Raw genomic sequence first — 21,783 nt, 5'->3', positions numbered from 1 at the left:
GTTCCAATGACCTCTACTAAGTTCCTTTACAAGGTGTCTTAATCACAATTCTCTACAAGGATTTATGTAAGACTGAACCTGGGTAGCAGATAGGCTAAGCCCAAGCTGCCTCACCCCACACCTGGGCCCATAATATTTATGACAATAATAGCTAATATTTATTGAGTACTGCGTGCAGATACATTGCTAAGCACTTGGCACGAATTATCTCAACTAATCCTCATAACAACTTTGTGAAGTAGGTGCTATAATCTATCTGCATTTTATTGATGAAAATAAAGCCTGAAAGTGATTAGATAACTTGCCCAAAGTCACCCTGCTAAAAAGTAGTAGAGATGGAACTTGAACTTTTGTCTCTCTGATTACAACACCTGTGCTGTTAACTACTATGCTGTCTTGTCCATGGCAGAGATCACTAAGTGATGGCTGCATTCTCTTTCACTCAGCACAGACTGGGCCTCCTAACTTTTAGCATAGTGCTCTGGGAAGCCATTATACATAGGTCAGAATTGACTCATGAGATAGGACTGATTGCTGCCCCTGGCCTACACCGTAGAGACGTTATCTCAGATGCAGTCTCAGATTCTGATTTAGCACCATAAGCCTAAACTACGTCAAAAGCTGACCTGCCACCGTAGGTTGCTCTAGCACCTTTACTTGGAGTCTTCACATGAGAAGCCTTCCCTAGATGCTCTCCCAAGCTGATGCATATTGGTCAATTTGTTGGTATGGAAAAAGGACAGAAGGAATTCAGGATATCCATGAGAATGCCGTTGGTGAGAAAATTACAGAAGAGATTCCAGAAAGAGGCTATGGCTTTATGTTACGTGTTCCCTATAGCTGAATTGCTTGAATTAGTGTAGGAGCTGCAAGCATTCTTGAAGACTCAGAGTGGATTTGGATTTTGGAAAAGATGAGTATAATTCCTATAACACATTAAACACACCTTGTCACTCCACGCAAAGTGGTAAGAAGTATCCACAGTGATTTTATAGAGCCCCTCTAGGTGGACAGCCTCACTTCAATGCAACTGCTTTACCTTTTATGTCCAAACTCCTACAACAGCTACCGTTTGCCACCAAGTACTTATAGCACACAGATAGTGTGATGGCGTGAGATAGTCCAGGAGCAAGGAGTGGGAAGTTCAGGGCTGGCCTGAGGGGACAGGTCTGACTAGACCAAGCAGGGGTCTGATCCCTGTTAAAGAGAGGGAGCAGCAGGGACGACCCACCAAGATGTCAGGCTGGTCGTGGAAGGGTGGCTGGTTCCTCCCAGAGTAGCATTGTGGAAAGCACAGCCATTTCTGTCTCATTGCCTGAGCAGGTAGACGAATGGAAGAGCTTCAGAGTCTGGGAGCCTCTGAGTACCAGGTAGGCAGAAGATGATACTGGAATATGTGCCAACATAGGCTAGAAACCCAACCGGGGCTGAGATGTAAGGGCTAGGCCCTGGTCCTGGGCTAGACACTCATTTTAGGTCTCTTTAAAGGGAAAAAGGACTAGGGCGAACCCAACAACAGTGAGCTCAGGTCAAAATCCCAAGCATGTGGACTGGGACAATGGGTGGAGTAAGGGGTGACAAGGAGAAAATTTAAGCAACTTAAAAATAATCTAGGTATTCGTATCCTAGGACATTAGGTCCCAGGAAGGGTTGACAGAGCAACAAACTTTAGGACCACATGGGAACTCATGTCCTAAAGAACATGGGGCAATGTCTTCGATGCAGATTTCGTCTCTTCTAGGATTGTCTCAGTACCCAGGGAAGAGTCTACAAGGGGACCTTTACGTCTGGTGACAGGGAAGGGAACTGACATATGTCATAAAAACTGCCAGTGTTGGGTGCTTAAATATCCCATCTTATTTATTTCTCGAAACATCTCAGAAACATTAAGACCTGCCCAGATTACAACTAGTAGACGATATGGCCAAGATCTGAGCTCATGTATGACTCCAAAGACTTGGCTCTCTCTGTCCCATCAAGCTGCTTCTGGCAGGAACTAAACCCACGCCACTGGGAAAGACCCAGGCAAGAAATACTGGAGGTCAGGCAAATGGGTCTAATTCTGTCATCATCTCAATGGTTTTCAACCCTGGCTACACATCAAAATCTCAGAGAAGGTTTTACGCACCCCCTCCCCCCCCCACACACACATACACATGCATACACACACGTCAGGACCCTCCCTGGAGACTTTGCTTTAATTGCTCTGTGATGGGATCTGTACATTGGTGTTTTACTTTAAGAGCACTCCTGGTGGTTCTAAGGAGCAACCAGAGCTGAGAACCATCAACTCTCCTTTTTTCTGGCCCTTTAAGACAGTCTGACACACTCAGGCCTACTGGCCCTTGAAGGCAAACTGAAAATCCAAGGCTCAGTTCCTTCCTTGACTGCTCCTAATGAACTTTTACTTTGTTCTTATCCTTCTTGGCTCTCAGGTCCCATGTTGCCTTGGGCAGAAACATCCAATTCCTGCTCAGGCTGTGGCACCCAATCCTTGCTCTCCACTCTAGACAAACAGATCCCTAGGAGCTGGACACAGGCTGGGATGTTGTGTCTTAGAAGCCAGTGGAGCTGGGGCTCCAGAAATCTCACAGAGGGATGAAATGCACAGAGGGGATGAAGGGGAGGAGAAAACAGAACTAAATCCAGGGAGAACATTCTAGACAGTCATCATCAAAGCAGACGACCTAGGCAAGGGGAATCCAGGGAAGAAATCCAGGGAAAAACAGCACAGAAGCAGTACGGTTTATAGCCAAGGTCACGAGGTAGACCCTGGAGAAGTTCTCTGAGGTGGAAATCCTACCCGTTGCTACTCACCCGGAGCCTGTGACCTAGGTCTGGGTGAAGTTACCACATGGCTGGGCCTGGACCTCACCATTTACCTGTGTGAGCTCGAAGAATGTGTGTGCTGTTACCTTTGTGCTGCCTCACCCTCAGACCAAAGATGTGGCTGAAAAGACAATGCAGGTAAATAAGAGCCTGAAGCAGAACTTTGGACGTTAGCCAAGCAGACCATGGAGACATCTTGTCTCTCTCCATGTGCTGGTTCATGCTTCCTCAGACAGTTGATCTTGCCGAATTATTGATGAGATTTACCATCCACGTGCTACTCTTTGCTTGTTTTAATGAGAACTGCTCTTTCGCCAGCAGCCACGAGCTGGCCAAGGAGGACTGCGCCACTGGAGGGCTCAGACCAGCAACGCCCTTCCCCAGGGCCGGAATTCAAGTCACTTCTCTGCATCCATAGCTTCTTGCTGACTTCTGTCCTCTGTGGTCAGTTTGCCTCTCATTCCCAGCCCTGTTTTGAGTTTGCCCGACCTCTCCTCTGCTGGAGAAGCCAGGCCATGGAACCACAGAGGCCCCTGGGACACATCTATCCCAGTTCTTCTCAAACCTGCTTATCATCAGAGTCTGAAAAACACAGATTCCTGTGTCTCAAGAGGGACTTACTGAGTAAGAATCTCTTGGGGGCTGTGCCCCTACTGACCTGGTGTATTTCTCCTCCATATGGACACTCACCTCAGTGCCTGGACTAAGGAGAATCCACCTTCTGTATATTGAATTCACAGCTACCTTTCATGCCTATAAATGTTTTATGTGATTTCTGATTCAGGTGCAATTCTGGTGCATAGGAAGAATCATAGCTACAACTGATGTTTGGTAAGACAATAGTCATTTGCCTCTTATCTCCTAAACCATGGTTTTTTCATATCAACCTGACAGTGGAAAAGCAATTAAAAGCACTTAACTACCCAGCTGTTGTGTCTGTCTCTAAGACAGTACCTTAAGAGGCAGTAAAGAGTGAGTGGAAGGATACTGAATTCTGAGTCGGAAGATCCAGGGTTGTTGTTGGTTTTTTTATTTTTTAAAAGTTTTTATTTATTTATTTTGAGAGAGAGAAAGAAGGAGAGAGAGAGAGAGAGAATGCAAGTGGGGAGGGGTAGAGAGAGGGAGAGAGAGGATCTCAAGCAGGCTCCACACTGTCAGGGTGGAGACCGATGTGGGGCCCAAACTCACAGACTGTGAGATCATGACCTGAGCTGAAACTAAGAGTTCCACACTTAGTTCAACTGACTGAGCCACCCGGTCGCCCCCAGAAGATCCAGGTTTTGAGCCCACATTTTCTCCATTACTAGATGGGTCAATGATATTACCTTTCTGAACTATAAATTTGATCATAATCATCATAGAGCCAACATTTATGGGACAATGACTATATGCCAGGCACAATGTTAAGCATTTTACTGACAGTGTTGGCTTTAATGCTCCCAACATACCATTCCACAGAAGAAAAAACTGAGTCCTAGGAAGTCAGCCACATTGGCTATGTGATCATAGGGATGTCTACCCTGGGTACTACACAAGAGTTTTTGTAAATCTACTGAGAGATAATGATGTCCTAGTTAAACCGTATATGTGGTTCTCTCTCTACAACTATTAGTTACCATAGTCCAGAGGTTACCTTTCTTGTCTTGCTGCTCTTTTACCAACACTGTACCCAGCACATTAGTAGACACTAAATATCGCTGGTTGAGTGAAAATGAATAAATGATTAAAAAACAAATTAACCTGTAAATAAAGCCCTATATATTGAAGGCCCTATTGATCAATCTACTATATCAGTGTGACAAAGGCCCCAGAGATACCTGTGCTCTGTATCCACTGTGGGCATTGTGTCGCGAGGGTGCCCTTGAGGAGGCTCTATTTACAGGAGGTCTTGATAGGCCTTCTTAGAGAAACAAGAACCCGATATCAGGGGAGTGCATGTGGCTCCATGAATCTGAGTCGGCTCTGCAAACTTTCAGCTTGCTCACTCGAACCCATGCCATGTAACAGACCCCTGATAAGAGCCCCAACATCCAGGCTTTGTGCTGCTTCATAATCTCCCCTAGATGTCACACGGCCTCCTCAAACCCAGCCCCATGTCCCCTCTCCTCTCTCTGGTTCTGACTTTGCTCTAGGGCTTTGGACTGACCCTGTCTGTCTGGTCCTGACCTTGGTCGTCCTTCCGTTTTGCAATGGCATTTACTCTTCCAAGTACATCTGAGGCTTCTGCTCTGGACAAACCCCTTCTCACTCAAGTTTAGCCTCCACGTGCATTGCCGGTAAGGCCGATTTTCCCATTGTGCTTGGTCAGGCTCTGTGGTTCAGATTCAGACGCCAGAAGACTGAGCTCCCGGTCAAAACCAGGGTGACGTCCTTTACCTACATTCCCAAGGAGGGCTTCCAGGTGGGCAGGGAACTCACCCTGTGACTGGACAGAGCTGCTGTCCCCAGTCTCAGTCCCCAGATGGGGACAAGACTGCATATTGGTGAGAGGAACAAATTCAAATGAGATACAGTTTTGTGCCATTCTCACAGAGTAAAACAAAACTCTCAGAAACATATCCTATGCCCCACACCCTTATGGGGAGAGGGAGAGAGGGATCCTCTAGAAAACTGAAAAAGATTCAAATGGAAAAGTTGCCGTATTGGCAAAATTCTAACAAAGGAAGCAAGATCTCCTTGATTTGGTTTGGGGGTGGGGGCATGAAAATAACACCGGAGGCCAGTTAGTGAGATGAGGCAGCCAGAGAACTGGCAAAGATGGTGGAAGCAGGAAGAGTGATAATAATGCCCAGATAAATAGCAGAACGGAAGGACAGGTGGGCCTCACGAAGATGGGCTGGGTGATACTGATTTAGCAGCTATAAAGCAAATTCCAGCCAAATCAGCCATGGATTCGCCCTGAGGCCATCAGGTGGCGCTAGAGTAGAGGCTGTGAGGGAACAGCCTGGCGCCGGCCGGCAGGGGAACAGACGATGTGAGGGGCTGAGGGTCCAGCAGTCCCATAGGTGGTGTGGTTCGGAGGTGAGACGTGAAGATACACCTTAGTGTGGTCCTCACACTCTTGCCTGGGCTGAAAGCTAAAGGGGTGCATGTTCCACCGGTTTCCTAGTGACAAAATACCCTGCTGACCTCTAATTACCATTTCAAACAAAACCACACTGATGTGAAATTGGGCAACTCTGGGTGTCATAACCTGGGTGGGGGCGGGGGGCGGGGGGAGGCCATTTGCTTCTGGGTTTCCAATTCAGTGAGAATTCCATACTGTGATCCCCAACTCGATGGACTATGTGAAAAGAGGCTTGCATAGTGCCCTGTTCCCAGTAGATGCCCAATACACGTGAGTTCTCTTTCCTCACTGAGCCCCATTTGACAACTTGGCTCCAGCCTTATAGGGGGCTGATCTATGTCCCTCCTAACCGAAGTGCTATTGGCCCTATAAAGCCCTCGGCCCCTCCGGCCAGAGACCCTTTGTCCCAGGGGTTTTGTTGTTCCAGATTTCTCACTGTGAGGCCTAGGCAGCTGCCAGGGGCCACCCCAGGAGCTGGAATCTCAGCTCACAAACAGAGCATTATATGCAGTCCTTCTTCTGCCCCACCGGGCGCTGGCCCCGGCCCCGTGCCCAGCATCCAGCCTCGCTGCTGTGCACCCTCTGGGCCCGCCTGCCCACCCCGCTTTGCACCCTCTGGGCCCTCCTCCCCCCCCCCCCCCCACTTCTGCAACAATGTGTTTCTAATCTGCCCCACACTGCCTTCTCCAGCCTGGCCGAATCAGCTTCGCCTCAGGGCCTCTGCTTGCACGGAGGTGATCAGATTGCAGGGAACAGTATGTCTCCCTCCCTGCCTCTGCTTGTTTTCAGCCAGCTGAGTTGTCTTTCTCTTGCTCGGCCTCACCCTCCCTTCCCACGTGGTCTGCCTCTGGGTGGGTGCAGCGAGGAGGAGAGCTAGGAGGAGTCCCAGGCTGGCTTGCCACAGGGAGGCAAGATTGCTCCTCTGGGGAGAGTGGAGAAGGAAGGCTGGGAGGGGAATTCGTGCAGACCAGTTCTGGCCAGATCTCTTAAAATGTTTTGTTCTTGCCTTGCTGCCGCCTTCCTGGAGAGGGTGGGGGGTGGTGGCTGCCGGAGGTTTTTCCCCCCCTTCCCTGTGCTGAGCTGTCACTTCTTAGGCCAGCCAGGCCTGTAAGACTTTCTGGTTCTTCTAGGCAGTAAACACCCCGGTTCTCCAGGCCACACTGCTGCTCCCTTTCTCAGTGTCTTAGAAAATGCATTTTCTTTCTTTTTTTAATATTTATTTATTTTGAGAGAGAGAGAGAGAGAGAGAGAGAGAGAGAGAGAGAATCCCAAGCAGGCTTCATGTTGTCAGCTCAGAGCTGGACATGGGACTCAAACTCACCCACCGGGAGGTCATGACCTGAGCCAAAATCAAGTCAGATGCTCAACCCGCTGAGCTATCCAGGCGCCCCTACAAATGTCAATGGTTAGGGCAAGGTTTAAATGTTTAAAAGAGTAATTAAATACAAAGTCTATTGAGCCTGTTCCCTTCTTCAGCCTCATTCTCCCCTTTCTTGTTTTTGGCAGCATTACAAAAGAAATCAGCTGTGGGGCAGGCAATACCCGAACGATGCTCACCCTTTCGCGGCAGTATTGAAATAAATGTTTTCAATAAAAACATTGAAGAGTTAACAAAGTATGAGCTATGTTACTCCCTAGAGGGGGTCGGAACCCTCTCTGGCCACATCACAGTCTCCACAAAAGCTGGTAACAAGGTGACTAAGAACGGAAGGCTTGAGACTGACCTCCCAAAGGGTCATGAGGTCAGCGAGGGGTGAGCTCGCCTCTGTACCCCAGCCTCAGCCTGGTATCATCTGCCGCTTGGCCTTGTCCAGGGAAACACCAGCTCGCTGACCAGAGACGGCTGCTGGGCTCGCATGGTGCTCAGCATGCCCGAGGCGCACTCGCCCCATTCCCGCCATGTCCATGTGCCCCCCAGAGACACTACTGAAGGCTTCATCCCTCTCTCTGGGGATGATTTCCTTACTGCAACCAGTTTGCTCCAGAGGAAAACTTTACAGTTTCACTTTCAGTGCAAAATCAATATCATGTCTTTACATAAAAAATAATGATAAGTAGGGGCACCTGGGTGGCTCAGTCGGTTAAGCGGCCGACTTCGGCTCAGGTCATGATCTCGCAGTCCGTGAGTTCGAGCCCCGCATCGGGCTCTGTGAGGACAGCTCAGAGCCTGGAGCCTGTTTCAGATTCTGTGTCTCCCTCTCTCTGACCCTCCCCCGTTCATGCTCTGTCTCTGTCTCAAAAATAAACGTTAAAAAAAAAAAAATAAGAAAATAATGATAAGTAGAGGGGCATCTAGGTGGCTCAGTTGGTTGAGCATCCGACTCCTGATTTTGGCTCAGGTCATGACCCCAAGGTCATGGGATCAAGCCCCAAATGGGGCTCTGAACTGACAGCATGGGGCCTGCTTGGAATTCTCCCTCTCTCTCTCCCTCTCTCCCTCTCTCTCTCTCTCTCCCTCCCTCCCTCCCCCACTCACACTCACTCTCTCCAAATAAACATTTTTTAAAAATAAGTATAAAAATAGAGAAATGACATAAAACCACGAAACCAAACAATGCTATGAATTTTTAATATCTGCACATAGTAGTCATTGTAATCAATTTATGAAAAGAAGTTCCTAGGTGGGAAGAATGAAACGGTTTACATATACTTGGCTCAGTGTCCTCAGTTTGCCAGGATGTTGAGGTGGCACATCTAGGCACAGTGGCCAGACTGCTTGGATGAGTCCCAGCTCCCCACTTAGGAGCTTCCCACTTAGGAGGCCAAGGGTCAGTTTCTCCACATCTGTGTGCTGGTTCCTTGTCAAAAAAGGCTAATAATAGCACCAGTCTCAGACTTGTTTCTGACCAGGCATGAGTTAACACACGCAAAACAGTTATGACAGGCCCACCCAGCTCTTAGTAAGCTCTTGCTGAATGTGAGCTATAATAATTAGTAGTCGCAGTATTAGCAGGATTCATGGATTTAAAATTCCTGCTCACTAGAGTAGAGCGTCTGACAGACTGAAAAAAAATTATTTAACTCTTTTCCCTGGTAAGATTGGTTACTAAGAGTCAAATCCTGACCAAAATGGTGAAAGTGACTTTAGCCCAACAAACTTGTCTTTGAATAAAGCCTCTGAAGCAATCCAAAATCTAGTCTTGGAACATGTAGAGTTCCCTGGCAATGTTTGCAAAGTGATGGAAAATTGGGTTCTTCATCTACTTCCTGCTGAATTCCAGTCTAGAAAAATACTTACAAAGATATTTCATTTTCCAATGATCACAATATTCAAAACAAGGAGCTAGTTATTCAGATGAGTGCATAACCATGTGGTTCAGATGATGAAAATATTTTCTGATATTTGAAATTAGTTTAATGTTTGGGTAAGCTTAAAAGACACATTCTTGAGGGGCGTGGTGGTGGCTCAGTCGGTTAAGGGTTGGACTCCTGATTTCGGCTCAGGTCCTGATCTCACGGTTCTTGAGTTTGAGCCCTGTGTTGGGCTCTGCACTGACCGCGAGGAACCTGCTTGGGATTCTCGGTCTCCCTCTCTTTCTGCCCCTCCTTCACTCACATTCTTCCGGTCCCCCACCTCACGCTCTGTCTCTCAAAAATAAGTAAATAAACATTAAAAAAAGAGAGAGAGAGAGACATTCCTGGGTCCTTGGCATACTACTCTTTCATACCAGCTACTACTTCCTGAGTATTAACTACATGCTCTGCAAAATTATGTTATCACATTATCGAATTCTTATAATAACCCAGTAGCTTAGGTACTCTGTCTCAATTTTATAGTTGAGATACTGAGGCTCAGAGAGGTCAAGTGATTTACTACTGCACAGTTATTGTGGGTTCAAGACTGGAATTCAAGTCTGCAATCCAGTGCCCAACACCCAAGGCTGGCCCCGCATCTCTGCACTTCCCTACATCTATGGGATGTAATCTGACTACAGCTCAGCCTTAGCTAATTCACAGAGCCTGGGCCTCAGAGCAGGGCATCGGGGTGGGGGGGGGGGGGGATGTCCTGCTCCCTGTAGGTTTCTGCTGGTCTAGTCTTACCAGAAATTTAGCTGGTGAGCAAAGAAGCCTTGGATGTAGCTTTGCGAAACAGTATGTGCAGGAGTCACCAGTGGAGCCACAGCTTGAAAAGAAACCATAGTGCCCTGTCCTTTGCCAGAGTACTGCTCCCTTCTCCACTCCCTCCCTCCTGTCCCCTCTTCCAGTCACTGGTCAAACCTACCCCTTCCACTGCAGCCACCGCCTTTCCTGCCTCCTTTTGTGTACAAGCAAAATCACTTTGGTTGGCCTATGTACAGTGTGGGGGGGAAACTGAATTAGTACACAGTAGGTCTCTGAGCCACATGTAAAGAAATGATAACTGTAATTGGAAGGTTGACTGTAAGTTCCGTAGAGGTGAGAACTTGATTTCTCTCCATCTCACTAGAACCTAGAACAGTGCCTAGCACCTAGGAGGTGCTCAGAGAGTATCAGTGATTGAATGTTTGGTACAGAGGAGCAGGAAGAAAGCTAAAGAAGAAGAGAGGAGTCTGAATTTTCTTTTTGGTGGCCAAAAAGAAAGTATTTAAAGGAAAATATTTAAAGGAAAAACAAATTCCACCCAACCCCAAATATTTCATTAAACTTCTAGGACATCTCAGGTCTGGGAAGATCTCACAATGATGTCTCACCAACACCCCCACCCCCCCGCCACCCTCCCTGTTCCTACTTCATTCCAGAAGTTCTCTGGATGTTGAAGAAAGTTCCAAAGGCAGAGGGCTGGTTGCAGGGAGATGGGCAGGGACAAGAGGCGGGAGTGGAAGAACAGTAAGGGATGCAGCAAAGAAATACAAGAACAAGGAAATGCTTGTATTTCTTCCCATGCACTCTCAGGCTGCCAACAGGAACGTAAAGACCTGTCATCAGCCCTTCTCACCCTCAACTGGTGCCATGGCCTTGGTGAGGGGCTCCAGAGACCTGAGCACTAATGCTCTAGGAAGATTGAAAGTTGTGATTATTTTTTTTTTTTTTTTGAGAGAGAGAGAGAGCATGAGCAAGCAGGGGAGGGGGAGAGGGAACCCTAAGCAAGCTCCACACCCAGCGTGGAGTCTGATGTGGGGCTTAACCTCACGACCATGAGATCATGAGCTGAGCCAAAATCAAGTCAGACGCTTAAACAACTGAACCACCCTGGCACCCTGAAAGCTGTGGTTCTTATTATCACTATCCAAGGTCACAATTCTTTGACTCCATCTGATTTCTTTCAAGTCTTGACTGTTCCTGAGCGTTAATGTTTCTTTTCAAAACAATTGAGATATGTGAACTCAGGGGAATCTGGGGGAGGGGCCTCTGAGAAGGACCCTGTTAGGTTTTAGAGGAAAATAAGAGAAAGGAGCTTCTTTGCTGGAAGAACCTGGGGAGGGAAGGAGGCCTCTCTGGAGGTGTTCTCCAGGGACTGGTGACAGAGGCCCTCCTAGGGAAACTCATCCGGGAGGGTGGATGCTGTTCTGAGAAATGAGCTCACAGTGGCCCTGGAGAGTCTGGAGGGTCCCACCGTCATGTTGTCTTGGGGAGTCCCATTGCTTCATTACAACAGATTTCCTCAGACATTATCTAACTCGTGACAAAAGAGTTCTTATAAGGGGAGGAAAGAGCTGGCTCCAGGCCTACTGAGTCACTGTAGTTAGCTTTTTTGCTGTCTACTACATTTCTCTAGAGATACTCAGAACTTTTCCTCACAGCCCAGCTCTGGGTAAATTTTTGGTTCCAGAATTCAGCATTTCCAGATAGGTTCATTGTGGCCTCCAGTCTTGGCTGTCTCTCTTACTGACCCATCACCCCCGTTTTCCTGGACTCTCAAGAGTTGTGTGCCTTGGTGTTTTTCCCCTACAAACAATTTCATCTTTCTCTCTTTGCCCAGGCCAGCCATGGCTCCCTGTTATTTCAGTCTTGGCTCAATATCACATTCACTCAGGCCATGTTGTTTTAGCCTAGCCCTGACACTCTCATAGCTAATTTATTCAACTCTTGTTCTCAGAAACCTCAAAGTCTCAGCCCAGCCCTGGGCACAAGACAGGATTAGTCTTGTGTGGTTAATGGAGCTCAATAGTTGAAGACTTGAGATACCTAAAATCAAATTCACATGTGATCCACAACCCTCAGTGCTACACAGAGGGACAGCCCTGGGGTGTGTTGCTGAGCATATTACATGCAACACGCATACATGCAACAGGCCCCTTATGAAGGCAAACTGGGACATGTTTTTTTCCTTTGAAGCCCTAAATTCAGACCTTAAGAAATGTCACCCCAAATTGGGCCCACAGTCCATTTAAATCAGGCAACATTTAAATCAGGTAACACCGGGATCCTGTTAAGTACTTGTCAAGCATTTTCTTCTTTAATATGGCTGTTCTGATGACAATCCTATGGAATGGGCATCATTATTACCATTTACAGATGAATCTAGAACTTAAAGAGACAAAGTAATTTTGCCCAAGTCACATATCTTGCATGCTACAGAAAAGAACTTGAACCCAGATCTGTCTGTAACACAAACCCAAGCTTTTAACTAGTTACACTCCAGGGCTGAGACATTTTAGGGGAGAATCATACTCTGTGCAAGGCACTAACCACATGGAGACTGAGGTTGGTCCCCCTCAAACACTGTTCAGTTCTCTGAATAATCATCATAGTCTTGTTATCTAGAAGGTAATTAAATTCCTCTTGAATCTAAATCTTCTAGCACGATGTATTAAGTAAATTTTTTTTTTTAAGTTTGAGAGAGAGAGAAAGCAAGTGAGCAGGGAAGGGACAGAGAAAAAGGGAGAGAGAGAATCCCAACCAGGCTCCTCACTCTCAACACAGAGCCCAGTGTGAGGCTAGAACTCACTAACTACAAGATCATGACCTGAGCCAAAACCAAGAGTCGGACACCTAACTGACTGAGCCACCCAGATGCCCCTTGAGAAAATGTACTAATCACACTAGTATGTACTGTATGTTTCCTCTTAATTTGAACGCTACTTTTTCAGTCTTTAAAGAGCAGTCCTTTATGCCAACACTATAAGATCTGGGAATTCCAATTACCCCTCACACAAACTTTCAGTTTTCTTCAGATTTATTGTATCATGTTTTAAGGCCTCACCTTTTCAGGCCAAAATGCTGTTTTCAGCGTTTTTGTAAGGCAGCCATTTCATACCTCCCGTCCTGACCCTATGCTCCAGGCAAATGAACCGCTCCAGGCAGTTTCCCACCTTTTATCCCTTTTATCCACCTGTTCCTTATCTCCTCAGATAATTCAGCCTTTGTGACTGGTTCAAAGATTACCCCCTCCTGGAAGCAGTTTTTTTTTTTTTCTGCCCCCCAGATGGAAGTGATTTCACTCTCATATGCTATAACCATAAGACTACATACCCTTGGATTCTTCGTATGGTACGTTGCACATTCCTTATGGGATTTTTAGTTACACTAAGCATTTCGTAATTCTCCTTCTAGATTATACACGCCTGAGGGCAGAGATTGTGTGTATTTCCTAGGAGCTTGTACTACCTACTCACATGTTTGTTCAATGCATGGATGAATATATAAATCAGCAATTTTGCTCTTTTTCTGGAACATTTTAATTTCTTTATCAGAATTAGGTAACTCTTAACTTCTAGGAGAATTCCTTGTGTCAGATTCAGGTGGATTTATACCAGGCTAAGACAAGATTTTATAGTTTGTGTCTGACAGTTCCCACCACTTTACTGGTCACTTAAAATTGCAGTGGTGCTTTGAATCGAAGTCTTCTTGGAATGGATGGGCCCTTTCCTGGGTCAGAACTAGGAGCTCTGTGTTTGTCCTCTCAAGATGGAGCACGGCTATGTCTCTCATAAGTGGATTACTTTGCTTAACTTTAATCTGAAAATACTCTACACACAAGATGGAGATTGCACTGGGCACTCTTTCAAATGATCTATCTTATAGAGATATTATCATTTGTTTCTTGTGCCATTACTCCCAGCAAGATCTTGAAATTAAAGATACTTTTGTGGCAAAAGAAATTCTGAGTCATTTCCCTAATTCATTTCCCTCAGTATTTAAAATCTGCAGTGGGTCAGCCTGCGTTTCTAGCCCATGCCTAAATGCAGAACTGTCAACCAAGGCAACGACTCTGATAAACCTTCATTCCCTGCACATACATTGTGAATATTTTGACAAACATTATTCAAAACATATTGCGTACCCGTGAGTAGCTGATGTCGTATAGAATATTGAAAGGCACAATCTGCAAGGAATTAAAAAGCCTAAGAACTGTCTTATAGATTTAAAAAAAAAAATGACTCCTCTTGGACCTGAGTGTGTGCAAAGAAGAAACAAAAAATGATCATTCAACAGTTACTTCTGCAATCATATTATGTTACCTATGTGAATGCTTTCTTTCCAGGAGATCATAGTGCTTGGAAAATAAGGGCTTTCAGCCCATTTTAATTTCTCGTCTATTTTTTTACCATATAAAAGAAATTTTCTCTTTGTCATATAGATCAGGACTCAATCTAGGAGCAGCAAAACTCAAAGGTTAATATCCATAAAGAGTCGCTGAAGGGGCTTCTTGTCAAAATGTAGACTCACAGATCATACTTCAGACCCACTAATTTTGCATCTCTAGGGGGTGAGGCCTATAACCTATGTTTTTAAAATTCCCTTTAGGATTCTGATCAGTGGACCTGGGACCAGACTTTGAAAGAGAGGAACTGATAAAGGAGAAAGATTGAGAGGGAGTTATCCCAACCCCTGGGGCTGCCAGAATAGAAAGAGGTTAACTTTCTGTGAGTTTTGGGACCAATGCAGGGCTCCCCCTGCCCTCTGTTCAATACCAGAACCCCTTGCCTGGGCCAAAATGGTGTAATGGATGGTATTTCCATGGGCTGATAACGCAAGAAGACCAGGGTCCTCCTGCAACCAGCTGTGAGATTTGGGGGAAGCACGTCACCTCTCAGGTCATCACGCATGAGGTAGGAAAGCTGCGCCTGATTATCTGCACCAGTGTTCTGTTAGTGATGGATGATTCATTCAGCAAAGACCCAGGCATTACCTCTAGAGCATCACTGTCCAACAAACACATAATGCAAGCCACATATGTAAGTGTAGATTATTCTAGCATCCATATTTCAAAAAGTAAAAAGGAACAGGTACAATTAATAATAAATCTTATTTAGCCCAATATATCTGAAATACCATCATTTAAACTTATAATCAATATAAAATTATTGATATATATGTATATATATATGTATATATATGTATATATATGTATATATATGTATATATGTATATATATGTATATATATGTATATATATGTATGTATATGTATGTATATGTATATATGTATATATATGTATGTATATATATGTGTGTATATATATATATGTGTATATATATATGTATATATATATACACACACACACACATATATATATATACATATATATATATTGGTATGAAGTTTTGGAAATCTGGGTGATTTTATATTTCAGCACATCTCAGTTCAGACCAGCCACATCTCAAGTACTCCATAGTCATCCATGACAATGCAGATATAGAGCAAGGGTCTACAAACTATGCCTATGGACCAAATGTGGTCTGTTGCCTGTTCTCACACGTCTACCAGCTAAGAATGGTTCTTACATGTTTAAATTATTTAAAAAAATTTTTTTTAACATTTGTTTATTATTGAGAAAGAAACAGGATGAGCATGGGAGGGGCAGAGAGAGGGGGAGACACAGAATCCGGAGCAGGCTCCAGGCTCTGAGCTGTCAGCACAGAGCCCAATGTGGGACTCGAACTCACAAACCGCGAGATCATGACCCCAGCTGAAGTCGGATGCTTAACCGACTGAGCCACTCAGGCACCCCTTAAATTATTTTTTAAAAATCAAAAGAAGAGTAATATTTAGTGATACATGAAAATGATATGAAATTTAAATTTCAGATCCACAAATTAAATTTTGTTGGAACATAGCCATGGCCATTTGTTTACATATTGTATATGGCTGTTTTTGTACAACAGCAGAGTTGAATAGTTGAAACAGAGGGCATATGTCCTGGTAAGGCTAAGTATTTGCTATCTGGTTCATTATGGAGAAGGTTTACAGACCCCAGAAAGGAGGCTTAAGAGCTGGCCCTGGAGGCCTGGCTGCCTCTGGCCCTGGGCCATTTGCATAAGAGCAAAGCTTGGCTAGTGTTTGGCTTGGATAGCTTAGCAAGCCTCCATCCAGAGATGGGGGTTGGACAGTAGAGGAACTGGGCGTTCAGGCAACAACATGGGGTAATGATGGGGAGGCAATAACAGAAAAGAAAGACAATCCTAGCACAAGGGCTGGGAGCAAAGTGGGACATACTAGGTGGCAGGATACTAAATGAAGACCAGGGTTAAAGGTAGCCCCCCATGGAAGAAGGGGCTCCAAAGATGGACTTGGCCAACTTTTAAAGTCTGACCCATTTACCTGTGGAAGGATTGTGACTTGAGTCTTAACTAAAATGAGTTTACATAATAGCAACTGCCAACTCCTATTTATCACAATTTTGTCTTTAAAGTTCTTTTCTTATCTAGTGAGTTCTATTCTTATCTGGTTATTCCACCTCTTTCAAAGTCCATTACTTGAGCTGTGAACCAGCCAACCCCACAACCCCCCCCACCCCGCCACCCCCATCCTCTCAAGCTCTGGATTCAAGTCTTGTTGGTGGGTTGGTTGGTTTTTCTGTTGCCCTGACTGGGTATGTGGATGATGGAGGGACACTCTAGCCCATGACCTTTAGTCTAGGGAAACTTTCCAGGACAGTAATTACCTGGGACTTAGCTTCATCAAAGGCATGTTTTGATCCATCAACCCCTTGTCCTGGCCCAACCCTTTACAGTTCCTGTAGGTCACCTTTGGGTAAAATAAAGATAACATTTATTAATTTTTCTCTTTTAAACAATTGGAAAAATATGACGAAGCCTTTGGAGGCGGGGGGAACCTTTCCCTGACCCCTTTGATCCATTTCCTTGTGAGTTATAAATTCCTGGTAGTATTTCTTTAATGTGGTAGCACTTTATGCTGTATTATTCCATAGCTGCTCTTAACCCTTTTGACCCAATCATTTCTGCTTTCATTCATTCTTTAAGAGTTCTTTTCAAGCACTTTCATGTCCATTAATTTATTTTAGGTTGAAAAATAGTCCTGAGTTGTGGGAAGGGTATTATTAGTTCCATTTTTATAGATTCAGAAACTGAAGCCCAGAGATGTCAAGAGACTTTTTTCAGGTTCTTACAACTAGTTAGTGGTCAACCTGAGCTAAATAATCTTCTGACTCTTGGGCCCATGATCTTTGTACTACATCTTACTGGCTGCCTGTTAGTCTTCCTCTCTTCTTCTTTTGTCTCAATATTTCTTCATCTCAACTCATTTTAACCTTAGTCCACATATTCTCCACCCTTCAAAGCCCTCCCCTTCTGTCTAGCCACACCCCTGCCATGTGCTCTGTGAGACAGCAGCCTCTGGACCCCTCAGCATCACTCCTTGCTGGACCAAGGGGACCACTTCATGTCCTGAGAGCCTCTCTTCTCTTCATGTACTTGGTTCCACATTCTGGTCTTTTTCCATAATATTTTGAGCCACAACCCATTTGATGATATGGAGAAGAAGGTGACTCTTTTCTTCTCTGGGGAGAGGAGCAAACCTGAGATGCCCAAAGCTGAGGTTCCCAGCCACAATTCTCTTTGACCTCAGAGCACCCACAGTGAGTTCCAGAGCCATGGAATTTTTCAAAGCACTCAAAGGTCAATGTGGATTTTTCTTAAATCACAAAATGTTAGAGCTAGGGATTCTTTAGATGTGATCTTTTCCATCCTTCTCATTATGGATGAGAAAACTGAGGCCCAAAGAGATTTCTGAAATTCAACTCCCTCTCCAGGGTTTCAATATTTGGGAATGAGCATTGTAGGATCCTGAAATGATAGGATCATTTCAGTTGTGAAAGAGTTGGGACTTGTTGGTTAATTTATCTCTGAGACCTTACTAGATCATTGTTTGTCTACATTACTGGAATGTCACCAGGTAAAGTGAAGGAACAGGAAACATGAGAACCAAACTGTGTAAGATTTTTTTTCTGAAACGTATCTTTGTCTTTTTGTGAACCAGGTAGTAGCTCCACACTGAGTTTTGTGTACATCTCTGAAATGACCCCTAACCATTCATTCATTTAACCAACATTGGCCAAGCCAGGCAATCTCTATGTGTCCAATATTTTTCTAGATCCTCGACTGTTTTCTAGATCACCATCCACCTGCAGAAAGGAACATACCAGTAGGCACTGTAATGCAGCCTAAGGAAGGAGGTCCCCAGTGGGGGCAGGAGAGCACCCAGGGCAGACACCATACCCAGACCTGAGGTGAACCTGTGGGAGGTGGGTGGGAGGTAGTCAAAAAGATTTACACAAGGAAGCAACTGACTTCCAGGTGGAATTTGGAAGGATGGGCAGAAATGAGCCACTCTTCCATTTATTCAATATTTAATGAGTGCACTATGCACCAAGCAGTGTGTTAAGGCATTCCCAGTTCAGAGCTGATGGAAACATTGGAAGTCCCTGATTCATTGGCCCTCACAGTTTAGCTGGAAGTCAGGCAATAAAAGGGAAACAAATAGTACAAAGTGTGACAGGCTGGGAAGAAAGGACAAGTGTGCTGAGATAGAGAACAGGAGGAGGCACATTAGAAGAATCAAGCAGGGTCTTGTGAGGAGCTGGTAGTAGATAAAACCTAAGAAATAAGAAGGAATTAACCATGGGAAAACCAGGTGAGAGCATTCCAGACAGGAGGGGTCTGAACGGGCAAAAGCCCTGAAGCAGAAAACCACCAAGCCTATTTTGGTAACTGTGACAAGTCGTCTGTGTCTGGTACAAGGTGAATAAGAAGAGGAGAGAGGCATGATATCCTGCTAGGGAGGCCAGCAGGGAGCAGTACAGCAGAGCTTGGTTGGCTGAAGTAAAACTGGGCAGCGAGGACTTGCCGAGCAGGAGTAGGCCACATAAAGGCCTAGGGATGTGATAACAGTTGGCAGTTGGAGGAATTGGTATGTGAGCACAGAGGCCTATGGCATGGTGGCTTATACTCTATCCACAGCATGGGCTGAGCATCTAGTGGCCTTGGGCATTCCTGACTTGGGGCTAATAAGCCTTTCCAATAGGCTAAAGCCATTGATTGTCTCCCTGGACCATTTGGATGGCTATCATTGCACCTTACTAGTCAGTGCTGGGAACAAAACTTCAGGCAGCAAACTGGAGATGAAGACTCCCCCAGTAGACCAAACTGGATGGGAATGAACTCTGCACTCCCTAGGAGACACATAGAAATTCAGAACTGAGAATGGCAAGGACAGCTGCCCAGCAGGAGACAGGCAAATGGCCAAGGCGGCGTGTTTGGATGACAAGGGCAGAAAGAATAAAATGCAAGAGAAAACAAGGACTGTCTCTTCAAAGAGTTGGGAAACACCCTCTGCTTCCCTTCACTTCCCAACTGGGGAGGGCGACAGCAGCGGGACAAGAGGTCAGGAGGAAGCATTCAGTCCCTGACACTCTGCCTGCTACCAGGAGACCTGCTGGGGTGGATGCCACCGGGCCGGATGCCGGAAACGGGAGACACAGGATGCGGTGCCCAGGCCCTGCCAATGCCAGGGCCTGCCCCAAAGAACTGGACATTGGCAAACAGAAAACCATTCAGACCCTACAGCAGTCGCGGTTCCTATGGCAACCAATGGCTCCCCCGCAACTCCACATCCCTTCACTTCCTGGACTAAACTTTCCATCTGATCTCTTTAGATAAAGTATAGTTTGGATAAGAGGGGCTGGGAGGCGAGTAGGTATTGAAGAGGCTGTTGAGGTATGGGAAGATGAAGTCTGGTGTTCATAATAAGTTTGGCAAATAAAAGCCAGTGGATCTCTGAGAAGAGATATAATTAAGCTGTGTGTGTGTGTGTGTGTGTGTGTGTGTGTGTGTGTGTTTAATCCTGATTTTGCTTCCAGTTCTGGCATTTGCCCGAGGCTCTTTTAGAGCTAAAGGCCACTGGTCACTGCTTCCTCCTGGCCCTTCCCTAGCCATCACTCTCGCCTGCTGAAAGGGATGTTCTGCTGCCTGATACTGTTCCCAGGTCCTAGTTGGCTGAAGTCCCACAGCCCTGCAGGGGCTGGCAGATTAAAGAAAAGGGAAAGACACCCGGCAAGTTAAAGAAAGTCGACTCCTGGGTCCCACCACTGAGATTCGGAGTCCTTAAGATTTAGTGGAGTTCCCAAATTTGCACTTTTCACGAGCACCCTAGTTTACACAGGTTTGGATGGATGCTGAACACGCACTGAAGAAACACTGTTTTCAGGGTTCACCTAGATTGTCATGCAGCCCAAGGCTGTGGGATAAACAGACTTGCAAGCATTTAAGCCAAGATTCAGTCCTGAATGCAGACATACTGGAGAAAACATACCTTTGTATGAAGAGAGGTCTTTCTCAACCCCAAAAATGTGTGCTCTCCAGGCCACTTGGAGCTGCTGAGTTTCAGCATCTTTCAACTGACACTAAAGCTTTGCAAAAGAAGAAGGTTCTAGTTCTCCTCTTAGCAAAATGTGTGCTGCATCCCCTCTCTGAAAGTGACGCCAGCGTCACCAAGAAAGGCAGGGCTCATGCAACACTTCATTTATGTTAAAATGGAGAAACTGGTTGCTATTTCTGAGTCAAACAACACAAATAAGACACAGGGGAAGTCACATGAAATGAACCAGAAAATTAACAGAAATGAGCATGACCAAGAAAGCTGGAAGGAATTTCTCTCCTGGTGGAAATGGAGGAAATGTTTGTGTTGACCTTGTTTTCCTCTTTGGTGCTGATTAGTTTTAAGTGGAGTTGTTTTTAGTTTTGTGTGCAGTGACTATATTGTGCTTTGAGCCTCATCCGGTTCGTGGCTGCCCTGCCATTTCAGTCAAATAAATTAAGGGAATCTCCAAAGGAATAGTTTAATTCCTTTTTTAAATTTTTTTTTAATGTTTATTCATTTTGAGAAACAGAGACAGATGGAGTGTGAGTGGCGGAGGGGCAGAGAGAGAGGGAGACACAGAATCTGAAGCAGTCTCCAGGCTCTGAGCTGTCAGCACAGAGCCTGACACAGGGCTTCGAACCCACGAACCATGAGATCATGACCTGAGCTAAAGTCGGACACTCAATAAACTGAGCCACCCAGGCACCCCAGGAATATTTTAATTCTTAAAGAAATTGACAAGGAGCACATAGAGAGGAAGAAGTAGGAAGTGACCAATCTCTTCTCTAGAGACAAAGATGAGTGGTAACTTGTGGAGGAAATGTGCTGGCATCTTATATCAAAAGTTAACATACAGAGGGGTGCCTGGGTGGCTCAGCTGGGTAAGCATCTGACCTCAGCTCAGGTCATGATCTCACAGTTTGTGGATTCGAGCCCCCCCATCAGGTTCTACACTGACAGTGTGGATCCTACTTGGTATTCTCTCTCTCCCTCCCTCTCTGCCCTTCCCCACTTGCACTTTCTCTCTCTCAAAATAAATAAATAATTTTTTTTTTTAAGTTAAAAAATAGAAATTCCCTGAGTGGACCATCCATTGCCCAATACCAAGGTAGTGGAAAACTTTTATACTACCTCGTATAGGTTCATAGGGGCTGGTTTTAACAAAGGGATCATGTCATATTTCTTTGTATCCATCATGGTATTCAGCATGGTTGCTGGCCATCTAGTAGGTATTCAAAAAGTCAACGTTAATTAGTGGACTTGAAGAAGTCATTCTCATGGCTTTAATGCCTCAGTAAGCTATTTTCAGGCTACATTTACTAGACATCGCCTCCAGGATGAGATGATAAAGAAAGAGACCTGCGGTGT

Source organism: Panthera tigris, chromosome F3 (assembly GCF_018350195.1).
Source record: "Panthera tigris isolate Pti1 chromosome F3, P.tigris_Pti1_mat1.1, whole genome shotgun sequence".
NCBI lineage: Eukaryota > Metazoa > Chordata > Mammalia > Carnivora > Felidae > Panthera > Panthera tigris.
This window is presented reverse-complemented; position numbering follows the sequence as displayed.